This window comes from Oryctolagus cuniculus, chromosome 17, assembly GCF_964237555.1.
Source record: "Oryctolagus cuniculus chromosome 17, mOryCun1.1, whole genome shotgun sequence".
Lineage (NCBI taxonomy): Eukaryota > Metazoa > Chordata > Mammalia > Lagomorpha > Leporidae > Oryctolagus > Oryctolagus cuniculus.
In genome coordinates this window covers 61159211-61171934 of record NC_091448.1, presented here as the reverse complement: position 1 = coordinate 61171934, position 12724 = coordinate 61159211, and the positions used below count along the sequence as shown (strand labels likewise).

Sequence of the window (12724 nt, the reverse complement as noted above, 5' to 3'; positions counted from 1 at the left end):
GTTTTTTATAAATTGCTTTGATTATATTGAGGAATGTTCCTTCTATACCCAATTTGCTTAGAGTTTTCATCATGAAAGGGTGTTGAATTTTATCAAATGCTTTCTCTGCATCAATTGAGATAATCATATGGTTTTTCTTCTGCAGTCTGTTAATGTGGTGAATCACATTGATTGATTTGCGAATGTTGAACCATCCCTGCATACCAGGGATGAATCCCACTTGGTCTGGGTGGATGATCTTTCTGATGTGTTGTTGTACTCTATTGGCCAGAATTTTATTGAGGATTTTTGCGTCTATGTTCATCAGGGATATTGGTCTGTAATTTTCTTTCAGTGCTGCATCTTTCTCTGGCTTAGGGATTAAGGTGATGCTGGCTTCATAGAGAGAATTTGGGAGGATTCCCTCTTCTTCAATTGTTCTGAATAGTTTGAGAAGAATTGGAGTTAGTTCTTCTTTAAATGTCTGGTAGAATTCAGCAGTGAATCCATCTGGTCCTGGGCTTTTCTTTGTTGGGAGGGCCTTAATTACTGTTTCAATTTCTGTTTCAGTTATGGGTCTATTTAGGTTTTCTGTCTTCATGGTTCAATTTTGGTAGATTGCATGTGTCCAGGAATCTATCCATTTCTGATAGGTTTTCCTGTTTGCTGGCATACAGGTCCTTGTAGTAATTTCTGATGATTCTTTTTATTTCTGTGGTGTCTGTTGTTAGGTTTCCTTTTTCATCTCTGATTTTATTGATTTGGGTCTTTTCTCTTCTTTTTTTTTAGTTAGTTGGGCCAATGGGGTGTCAATTTTGTTTATTTTTTCAAAAAACCAGCTTCTCGCTTGGCTGATTTTTTGTAGTTTTTTTTTGGATTCAATCCTGTTAATTTCTTCTCTGGTTTTAATTATTTCTCTTCTCCTACTAGATTTGGGTTTGGTTTGCTGCAGTTTTTCTAGGTCCTTGAGATGCGCTGAACGCTCATTTATTTGGTACCTTTCCAATTTCTTGATATAGGCACCTATTGCTATAAATTTGCCTCTCAATACTGCTTTTGCTGTATCCCATAAGTTTTGATATGTTGTGTTGTTGTCTTCATTTACTTCCAGAAAGTTTTTGACTTCTCTTTTGATTTCTTGAATGACCCAGTGTTCATTCAGGAGCATGTTGTTCAGTCTCCATGTGTTTGCATACTTTCTGGGGTTTCCTGAGTTGCTAATTTCCAGCTTCATCCCGCTGTGGTCTGAGAAGCTGCATGGTATGATTCTAATTCTTTTAAATTTGCTGAGACTTGCTTTATGGCCTAGTATGTGATCAATCCTAGAGAAGGTTCCATGCACTGCTGAGAAGAATGTGAAGTCTGTAGATGTAGGGTTGAAAGTTCTGTAGATATCTGTTAGATCCATTTGGGCAATAGTGTCAATTAAATCTGCTGTTTCCTTGTTGATCTTCTGTCCGGATGATCTGTCTATTTCTGAGAGTAGAGTATTGAAGTCCCCCAGTACTATTGTATTGGAATCTAAATCTCCCTTTAAGTCCCTTAACATATCTTTTAAATAGACCGGTGCCCTGTAATTAGGTGCATATACATTTATAATAGTTACATCTTCCTGTTGAATTGAACCCTTAATCATTATATAGTGTCCCTCTTTGTCTCTCTTAACAGTTTTTGTATTGAAGTTTATTTTGTCTGATATTAATATGGCTACACCTGCTTTTTTTTGGTTTCTGTTGGCATGGGATATCTTTTTCCAACCTTTCACTTTCAGTCTGCATGCCTCTTTGTTAGAGAGATGTGTTTCTTGTAGGCAACAAATCGTTGGGTTGTGTTCTTTGAGCCAGTCAGCCAAACAGTGTCTTTTAACTGAAGAATTCAGACCATTAATGTTCAATGTGACTATTGATACGTAGTGACTTTGCCCTGCCATTTTCCCGGAAATATTTTCTAGTATATGCTTTGAGCTTCCCATGCTCTTTTACTGGTAGGTGTTCTTCCTTTCCCTTCTTTCATATTGATGGCCATGTTTCTGTGTTTCTGAGTGTAGCACATCTTTAAGTATCTTTTGCAGGGCCGGACGAGTGGCCACAAAGTCTTTCAATTTCTGTTTGCTGTGAAAGGTCTTTATTTCACCTTCATTCACAAATGAGAGCTTGGCAGGATATAATATTCTGGGCTGGCAATTTTTCTCTCTTAGCACCTGTGCTATGTCTCGCCATTCCCTCCTAGCATGTAGGGTTTCTGATGAGAAGTCTGCTGTGAGTCTGATTGGAGATCCTCTGAGAGTAATCTGACGTTTCTCTCTTGCACATTTTAGGATCTTTTCTTTATGTTTCACTGTGGTAAGTTTAATTACCATGTGTCGTGGTGAGGATCTCTTTTGGTCATGGTTATTGGGGGTTCTATGAGCTTCCTGTACTAGGATGTCTCTGTCCTTCTCCAAACCTGGGAAGTTCTCTGCTAGTATCTCACTAAAAAGGCCTTCTAATCCTTTCTCTCTCTCCATGCCTTCAGGAACTCCTAGAACTCGAATGTTGGTTTTTTTAATAGTATCCTGTAGATTCCCAACAATATTTTTTAGATTTCTAATTTCCTCTTCTTTTCTTTGGTTTGACTGTATGTTTTCCTGTGCTCTATCTTCTAAGTCCGATATTCTCTCTTCTTCTTCACCCATTCTGTTTTTAAGGCTTTCTAATGTGTTTGTCATTTGATCTATTGAGCTCTTCATTTCTCTTCACTATCACACTTTCCTGTTCTACTAGTTTCTGAGTTTCATTTTGATTCTTCCTTAAAATTTCATTTTCACGAGAGAGATTTTCAATCTTGTCCATTAAGTATTTCTGTAGTTCAAGGATTTGCTTTTGAAAACTTCTCAATGTTCTTATCATAATTTTTTTGAAATCCATATCTTGCATTTCTTCTATCTCATCATCTTCATAATCTTGGTTTGGGGTGTTTTGTTTATTTGGAGGCATCATAGTGTCATGGTTGATCTTGTTCCCTCGATTTCTGTGTTTGTTACTCGGCATAGTTAATTCTTCTTTCATCACTGTGCGTTTTTTTTTTATTTTATACTATGTCCCTGTTAAGTGGACTGCCTGCTGTTGGAGGAGCCTTGGAGGCTTGAGATGGGTGCGGCCTGAGAGCTCTGCTTGGTTCTTCCTGGTTAAGGGTGTGCAAAGGTGACACCCTCAGGTTATGCATGGTAAATCTCTCTCTATTTATTTATTTATTTATTTATTTATTTATTTATTTTGTTTATTCAGGGGCAAGTAACACCGCAAGGCATGGCAGAACTGATGGTATTTAGCTTCCAGTCTCTGGCTTCTACCCACAGAGTCTGTTTAGGCTCCTTTGGACTCCCACTGGGTTGCCTAGGCTACTGAATTGTAGTGACTCAGTTCCTTAGCTCTCCCCCGTTGATATGTAAATCCAGAGAGGGGGCCTGCGCTTTGTCTCTTGTGAATTCTTCAAGCCTTGCAGCCTTGCAACCTTTCCAAGGTTAGGGGAAAGAGAAACCCCCAAGCTTTTTTCCTTCTTTCCGGTAGTGAGTTTGCTGCACTTTCCGGCCCCCCTCTAGATTCTGACCCCCGTTTCCCCACCAATGTCTCGGGTTATTGAGTTCACCTCCCCTTCTAGCGCCGATGTGTGGACTCGGAGCCCTGGACGTCCCAAATCTCCCCGCTGTTGTCTGTGTGGCATGCACTCCCCTTCGAGCACTGGCGCACAGACCCTGCGGCTTCCGCGGCTCGGTCCCGCGGCTCGGCTTCCCCGCGGTGGGCGACCTTGTTCTCCCAGTAGGTCCTCCGATTCACAGCCACTTGATCCAGAAGAGTTTCCTCTGCAACATTTTCCTGGTTCATTTTTCTGAGGCTACCATAACTCCCCTTTTATTAAACTAAATTTTCCCGGACTATCGGTGCGCGCCCTCACTATTCTGCCATCTTGGCTCCGCCCTCTTTCTGTCCATCTTCTTGAGTATCTTAAATACATTTTTATTCCCCTGACCCAGACTCTCTGTCTCTACAAGACTGGTGAGAGTCTCATTTTCATTTCCTCCTGTGCTGCTCATCCTTGAACTCTAGATGCATGAACACATTTTCTTTTAATTCACAGATGCTACTAGAGTATCAGTGACATCAGTCACTCAAAGTCAGACCCAGGATTCTGTGAAGTAGTCTGGGAGTATACTTCATAGCAGAAGAAGTCTGAATTCTAATTATTAGTCTGGATCACTGCATTGGTTCCCTCTTCCAGGAATCCCATTCATACACATGCATGGATTCACCTTTGGTATTTCCCTCTCGTGTTCTAAAATCTTCAGTAAACTTCCTATTCTTAACAGTATTTCCCTTTATGCCACCTTCTGCTTCTTCTAAGGCACAGTCCGTTCCTGTGTTTCTTGTGGTTTGCATTTCAAGGCTGATGTTATTTTCTCCTGTTTTCCTTCTTCTTTCCTGTGTCCTGCCCATCCATTTCTGAGTTTCCCTGATTCTTAGTAATGATGTCCCTTCACACTTGGTACCATTGTCTTGGTGATTTTTCCTTCATCCTGAAAACGACTCTGCTCCACACACAAAGGACAGCAAGATCGGAGTCTGTTCATGTGTGGCCTGGTTCCTTCTTTGTTTCGATTACTGATTCTCCCTCTGGTACCCTTGTATGATCCATCAATATGTTGTTGTCATCCTTTTTACAGAAAATTAGGTTTTGGAAATTCTGAATGAGCAACAGCATTCAGAAATGCCTGTCTCGCCTCACCCTGCTTCCTCAGTTGTTTCTGCGCAATGCTAAATAATACAACACCTAATCTCCTGCCTCTGTAGTTCATCATTGTTTCATGAACCTCCCCTCTCAATCAGTCTGACCTGATTATTCTTACTCAGTAGAAGTCCTGTTATGGAGGACAACAGCCCCTAAGTTCCCAAATCTAGATTCATTCCCTTTATACAGAGAGGCAGTGTCAGAATCCTGGAGCTCATGGAGTTATTTCTATCGTGTGTCTACAAAATGCTTCCCTGAGTTACTGGTTGCCCTTTCTCTGTTGGTCCCTATTTCATTCATAGGATCATTAGGTCTGAGTTTCTTCTGGTTTATTTGAGTCACAAATTAAAAAATCAGTGTTTTTCTACTTATTTTTGTGTCATTTGAATTTAATAATTTTCACTTTATATCAATCTCATTTCAGAAAAATCTGGTTTAAACTACAGTAATTTTTTTATTAATTAGTGATTTTATTCCTATTGAATTCCTAAGATTACAAGACAGTTTGAGTTTATGGAAAAACTGGACATAAGTGAGTTCAATATACACACAACTCAGAGAAACACACAGTGGAACACGCACAGACACTTAAATCTCTCCCCACTGGCAACCATGGGGGCCATAAGATAGGATCGTTGGGTCTCCCCAGACTTCCCTGCCCTAGAGATGGACCAGTCCACCTGGAGGCCCAGCTACCTGTCTTGCTTGGAGACAACATGCTTAGCCCTCCCCACCTCTGGAGGGGGCTTCAGGACCCAGATCTGGGGTACCTCACCTGTGGGTAACACAGGATGTGAGAGACCACGTGACCAGGTCAGAGGTAAGTGTTGGACCTCCCCATGTTGTTGTAAAGAACTGTGTCTGATTTGAAGCCTCCACTGTGGGAAGAAGAGGGTACCCCAACTGTTGCAGTGGGGAGCCAAGCACCCCCACACAAGGCCAATGTCTAGTCCAGCATCAGGGGTTTGGGTCAGCCAAAAGTCCCTGTAGCCTCCATCCATGCAGAGCTCAAGATGTGTCTTGGCTCATCAATGGGAGGTTGAATCCTTGGGGTGTTTGTAGCCAAAATAATGCTCTTGGAGTAATCCTAGGCTACATCCAATTAAATCAATGTACATAAACTTTGAGGATCCCCCAAAGACGTGTGTACAATGTCACTATCACACTAGTCTAGGAATGTAGGAAATTGTTCCTGTACCTGTGTGATGGTGCTGTTGTGTCTGGGATACTTCAACATTCTAGGAGGGAAGAATTCATTAATATCATTATTTCAAAAATGTATATACAAGGGAATATATAAACATATATATAACAGAAGTAAGTAATAGAGATTGAAGTAAACCTTCAGTTTCCAAATACTTAAGTTTATAACAAGAAAGTGTGCATATGCAAATTAAATATACAGACAACAAAGGCAAACACATACAAATGGCATATACACAATGTCCTTGTCCATAGCTCACTGGGCTCTCCTCTCCACTACAGTCAGTCTGGGGCATAAACACCAAGAGCCTTTGGCTGACACCATCACCAGGGAAATGTCCCTGAACCACCCTGACCAAAAGGGAGCCTGTTCTCAGTAGGAAGCTGGGCACACTTTGGAATCGTATGTACCAGAAGGACCAGCCATTTACAGAGTAACCCAGGGGACACAGAGTCATGGGTGCTGATGGGGTTGGCTGGAGCTGGGTGTCTACCCTAAGAACTTTCCCTCACTCTGTGTTCTGAGGTTACCCTGGAGGAAGCAAATATAGCCATAGGGTAAGGTGGCACCAGGCTGTGGGGACAACTGTCCAGGTAGGACAGCAAGAGGGAGGTTGAGGGCTCCCAAGGGCCAGGGAGAGACCCCAGTCCCTGAATACCACACACAGTTTGAAAGCATGGTCTGCCCTCGAACTCCTCTGTCCTGGAGAGAACGGCATAGCCACCTGGAGGGCCAGCTCCCTGGGGTGCTGGGGAATAAGCAGGGACCATGTGTCTTAGGCCTCCTGCACTCTCAGAGGGGCACTCGGGATGCACAGCTGGTCTACAATCCCTTCTGGGCAACGTGACTTGTGATGCAGCATATTGGGCCGTGTGGATGCGTAAGGAGTGCGTCCAATTTAGGGCATCCAATGGCGAGTGAAGAGGGTTATTCTAACTGTTGCATAGGGTGGAGATGTCAAGTTCCCGTGCACTTGTTCATGTAGGGTCACATTAGGGACCCTAATTGTTCATGTAGGGTCACATGAACATGTAGGGTCACATCTGGCCAGGGTTCCAGATGTCTCTTGGTTCATAAATGGAAGGCTGATGTCTGCATGGAGTGTACTGCAAGATTTATCTCTTAGGAAAACACTTAGTGATACCGACTGAGGCAAACATATGCAAGTACTGAACAAGTCATGAAACAGATGGACATAACTGAATAAATATTCACATGTGCTATAAAATGTAGAACATTTTAATTTGACCTTTATACTCATATCCTTGTACCTGGGATGCTTCATTATCCTAGGGAGAGGGAGATTATGACTTTTTTTTAACCACAAAGGTATACATAAACACATATGTCCTCAGAAATAATGCAGGCAGAAATAAAACTATGGTTCCCAATGGTTCATAGTTTACGAAAAATGAACATATAAAATTCAATATACATATACATCAAGGAAGCACAACCTCTCTCTCTCGTCAGTGACCACTGGTCCCTTCCTTCCGCTGCTGGCAATTACGATGGCCATAAACATCCAAGGAGACCCTTGGCATCCAGGGTTCCTTGCAGGACCCCAGTCACCAGTGTTGTCACGGCAGCAGCCCTGACCACAGGGACCTCCCTCTGAGTGTGACCTGACTGTGCTTTCCGAAGATTTTCCCCAGAAGGAAAACCATGTATTTTTTTTTATTTTTATTTTTTGACAGGCAGAGTGGACAGTGAGAGAGAGACAGAGAGAAAGGTCTTCCTTTGCCGTTGGTTTACCCTTCAATGGCCGCCGGAGCCGGCGCGCTGTGGCCGGCGCACCGTGCTGATCCGTAGCCAGGAGCCAGGTGCTTCTCCTGGTCTCCCATGGGGTGCAGGGCCCAAGCACTTGGGCCATCCTCCACTGCCTTCCCGGGCCACAGCAGAGAGCTGGCCTGGAAGAGGGGCAACCAGGACAGAATCCGGCACCCCGACCGGGACTAGAACCCGGTGTGCCGGCGCCGCAGACGGAGGATTAGCCTAGTGAGCCGCGGCGCCGGCAGAAAACCATGTCTTCAACACCTTGGCACTGCAGAGACTGGGTGCAGACAGGCGGCGGGAGCAGTGTCACTTCTGAGAACATTCTCTCTGTGATCGGGGCTTTTCTTGTGGGCAGTTATGACAGCACCAGGCTGGAAGAACAGCCCTGACACTGTGTGGCTGAAAGTGTGTGTCTGGTGACCTCCCAGAGCCAGGGAACGGCCCAAGTACCTGACGGCCACACCGTGTGAAAGAGCCAGACCCTGCCCAAACATCCTTGTTCTAGAGAGAGCGAGCAGGCTGGCTGGAGGGCCACCTCACAGTCTTGGAAACTGCATGTGTTTTTTTTTTTTTTAATTTATTTTTTTGACAGGCAGAGTGGACAGTGAGAGAGAGAGAGAGACAGAGAGAAAGGTCTTCCTTTGCCGTTGGTTCACCCTCTAATGGCCACCGCGGCCAGAATGTTGCGGCCGGCGCACCGCGCTGATCCGATGGCAGGAGCCAGGTACTTATCCTGGTCTCCCATGGGGTGCAGGGCCCAAGCACTTGGGACATCCTCCACTGCACTCCCTGGCCATAGCAGAGAGCTGGCCTGGAAGAGGGGCAACCGGGACAGAATCCGGCGCCCCGCCCGGGACTAGAACCCGGTGTGCCGGGGCCACAAGGCGGAGGATTAGCCTAGTGAGCCGTGGCGCCGGCCGAGAAACTGCATGTCTTAAACCTCCCGTGTTTTGCTGGGGCACTGTGGATTCCGTGGCTGGTTAACCAGCACTAGTGGGCAGCAGGACACAAGGGAGGCCCATGTCACTGGGTCTGAGGGTGAGTGTTGGGGGCTAGCCCAAGGAGATGCATAAGGAGTGTGTCTAACTTTGGGCCCACTCTTCCTGGCTAACGAGCATTAGCCCAACTGCTAGGGGTGGGTGGGGACATGCACTGCCCATGGATAAGTCCAGGACAAGGGAAGACCTAAGACTTTGGAAAGTCTGGGTCCTCTCCCACTGCAATGCAGTGAGTTCTCCAGATGGCTCTCTGTTTACCAATTGGGAGTTGAGACCTACAGGTGCACATAGTAGAAATAATGCACTTGGAAAAATCTTTGGTTATATACACTTATGTAAATACATGTAACTATTGAACAAACCTCCAAAGACATGCATATAACTGAACAAATACTCACTGAAAATTATTCCCTTACCTGGGTAGCTGTGTCCTTGTCACTGACACACTTCAGTATCCTGGGGGTAACAACTCATGGACATTTTTTCTAGAGATGCAGACATACAGACACATATGTTTCAAAAACAATTCAGGTGGAAATAAACCTGACTCAAAATACATGAGCTTATAGGAAAGTGTACATATACAAATAAATGTGCACACAATGTGGGAAGACACATGTAATCTAACACACACACACACACTTAATCTGTTTGTCCATGGGCCACTGGGTCCTCCCCTCCCCTACTAGCATAAACACCCCAGGTGCACTGTTGCTACCACATAGAGGAGCTCTTGGTTAACACCAGCCACTAAGACCTCATCGCTGAACCTGTCCTGACAACAGGAACCTCACTCTGAGTGAGGGGCCGGCCATTCTTCCCAAAGATGTCCACCAGAAGGAAAATCGTGTTTGAATGCCCATGGGGCTCAGAGACTTGAGTGCCAGTGGGGGTGGTTGGAGCTGGCTCTGTGCTCTGAGATTACCCTGGGGGCAGTACACGAATGCACCAGGTGAGATGGCATCAGTCTTGAAGGGCAGCGCTGTGGGGCGGGACAGCAAGGTGGGAGTCTGAGACTCCCCAGGGACACGGATAGGCCCAGACCCAGACGCTATATCCTAAACCTTCCAGGTGAACTCATTGTCCTTCCTTGTCTCTGTCTGTCATTAGGAATGAGTAGGAGAAGGCTGGCATACAATTCTCTTGTCTCATGTCTAGAGACTGATACAATTCTAAGATGTCCTAAATGTATTTATAAGGTTGGAGAAAGAAAAAAAAGCAGTCCAGTGAACAGATTGGGACCAAAACAGAAATAGCAAGAAAAAGCTGCTCCCCACTCCTACACCTGCATTAAGCCTCCACTCAGCACCCAGGAGCAGGGCATCAAGGGTTCTTTCCACTTTTCCTTTTTTTAAAAAATGTATTGGCCAGCGCCGTGGCTCACTAGGCTAATCCTCCACCTGCGGCACCGGCACACCGGGTTCTAGTCCCGGTTGGGGCGCTGGAGTTTGTCCCGGTTGCCCCTCTTCCAGGCCAGCTCTCTGCTGTGGCCAGGGAGTACAGTGGAGGATGTCCCAAGTGCTTGGGCCCTGCACCCCATGGGAGACCAGGAGAAGTACCTGGCTCCTGGCTTCGGATTAGCGCAGTGCACTGGCCGCAGCGCACTGGCCGCGGTGGCCATTGGAGGGTGAACCAATGGCAAAAAGGAAGAGCTTTCTCTCTATCTCTCTGTCACTGTCCAGTCTGCCTGTCAAAAAAATTATTTATTTGAGGGCCGGCGCCGCGGCTCACTAGGCTAATCCGCCTAGCGGCGCCGGCACACCGGGTTCTAGTCCCGGTCAGGGCACCGGATTCTGTCCCGGTTGCCCCTCTTCCAGGCCAGCTCTCTGCTGTGGCCAGGGAGTACAGTGGAGGATGGCCCAGGTGCTTGCGCCCTGCACCCCATGGGAGACCAGGAAAAGCACCTGGCTCCTGGCTCCTGCCATCGGATCGGCGCGGTGCGCCGGCCGCAGCGGCGGCCATTGGAGGGTGAACCAACGGCAAAGGAAAACCTTTCTCTCTGTCTCTCTCTCTCACTGTCCACTCTGCCTGTCAAAAAAAAATTATTTATTTGAAAGACAGAGTTACAGAGCTAGAGAGGGAGACTCATAGAGAAAGAGATCTTCCATCTGCTGGTTCACTCCCCAAACACCTACAATGGCCGGAGCTAGGTCTCCCGCATAGGTGCAGGAGCCCAAGTACTTGGCCATCCATCACTGCTTTCCCAGGCACATTAGTAGGGACCTGGATCAGAAGTGGAGTGGCTGGGACTCAAACTGGCACCCATACGGGATGCCAGCATCACAGGCAGTGGCTTTACCTGCTACGCCACAAGCCCCCTCCATTCTTCATCCAGCAACACCAAGTCATGCACTCTCCTTGAATACTAAAGATGTGCTCTGTGCTTGTCCACTGCTCTTATCTGTAGGCAGTGCAGGCTCAGTGGGAGCCATGCATGCTTTCTTCTCCCCAGACTTGCAGTGTGAAATATGCCAGCTGTGTAGATTTGACACACAGCTCTCCAGTGCTGGCCACCCCTGGTGCCAAGGGCTGCTGGAACTTGTCCAAGACCAGTCCTTTCTTCCTGGCTGGCATCTGTTATGACTCAACAAATCCTTTCATTTCAGAGACATCTAAAGGGATTCAATATTTTATTCATGACAAACGTTAATAAATGAAAGAAGAAATATATCTCTTCATTCTGATGGTGTCACAAAATGAATCCCTAGGGCCAGTGCTGTGGTGCAGATTAATCTGCAGCCTGGCATCCCATATGGGCGCTGGTTCAAGTCCTGGTCGCTCCACTTCTGATCCAGCTCCCTTCTAATGCACCTTGGAAAGCAGTGGAAGATGGCCCCATCGTTTGGGCCCCTGCACCTACCTGGGAGACCCAGAAGAAGCTCCTGGCTGCTAGTTTCAGATTGGCCCAGCTCTGGCCCTTACAGCCATTTGGAGAGTGAACCAGCAGATGGAGGACCTTTCTATCTCTCCTTCTCTCTGAAACTGCCCCTCAAATAAATAAATAAATAAATAAGTAAACCCTTTGTTAAAAATGACCAGGTATCAATAAACACCTCGCCTACTGTTTCCTTCTTGTTTCTGAGTTCATCCTTTGGGTGGACTCAGGTGGGCTTGTTTCCCATTCAGTGCAATGCACACTCACTGTTTTTTTTCTTTCTTTCTTTCTTTTTTTTTTTGACAGGCAGAGTTAGACAGTGAGAGAGAGAGACAGAGAGAAAGGTCTTCCTTCCATTGGTTCACCCCCCAAATAGCTGCTATGGCCGGCGATGCGTAGATCCAAAGCCAGGAGCCAAGTGCTTCCTCCTGGTCTCCCATGTGGGTGCAGGGCCCAACCACTTGGGCCATCCTGCACTGCCCTCCCGGGCCACAGCAGAGAGCTGGACTGGAAGAGGGGCAACCAGAACTAGAACCCGGCGCCCATATGGGGTGCCAGCACCGAGGGCAGAGGTTTAACCAAGTGAGCCACTGTGCCGGCTCTCGCTGGTTTCCATCAAACACTTGGAGCCAAATGGTGGCTGTGGCAGATGGAATGACTTAAGCTTACCTGTTCAGTGAGGGCTGCAGCTTTGGAACAATGCAGTCAACTCTCCGCAGCTGCAGGTCCTGCCTCTGTGGGTTTCTAGTATTTATAACAATGTTAATAATTACAAATAATCATAGCATTCTAATATTCTGATATAAGTACTAAGATTTATACAATGCATATTTGTTATATATATTCAACGTATCTTAGTATCTGTGATTACACACATTAGTATCTGTATATTAATCACTATAACTTCTATATAACGAAAATGAGTTACATAAGCATTATTTTACCACAGCAAGCCTCACGCCCTATCACCCACCCAACCGCTAACTCCTACCACGCACCGGTCAATCAGCCCCAACTGTAACCGTCCGAGCGTCCGTTGGGCCCCCACTCCCCCACCCCCACCTCCCGCTCAGGACCCGCCACCTGGCCGGCCTCACTGGACGATATAAAAGTGGACGATGGGGGGCG

The 12724-nt window shown here is 46.2% G+C and overlaps 2 protein-coding genes across 46 annotated transcripts in view; one reads left to right on the top strand and one right to left on the bottom strand.

The window, feature by feature from the left end:
• LOC103347106 (uncharacterized) overlaps window positions 1-12724 on the bottom strand; it is a 619502-nt gene that overhangs the window by 210334 nt on the left and 396444 nt on the right. For 42 of the 45 annotated variants that reach the window (XR_011383700.1, XR_011383690.1, XR_011383692.1 and 39 more), the window contains 3 exons: window positions 12266-12340; window positions 9138-9206; window positions 5942-5981 (listed from right to left, as the gene is read on the bottom strand). The gene's annotated coding sequence lies outside the window, so the exon portion shown is untranslated. The remainder of the gene's footprint in view (window positions 1-5941; window positions 5982-9137; window positions 9207-12265; window positions 12341-12724) is intronic. The other 3 variants (XM_070061494.1, XM_070061496.1, XM_070061493.1) reach the window with 1 other exon arrangement.
• The window catches only part of LOC127489621 (uncharacterized), a 265586-nt gene that overhangs the window by 204975 nt on the left and 47887 nt on the right, over window positions 1-12724 (top strand). The gene's annotated exons all lie outside the window — the stretch shown is intronic.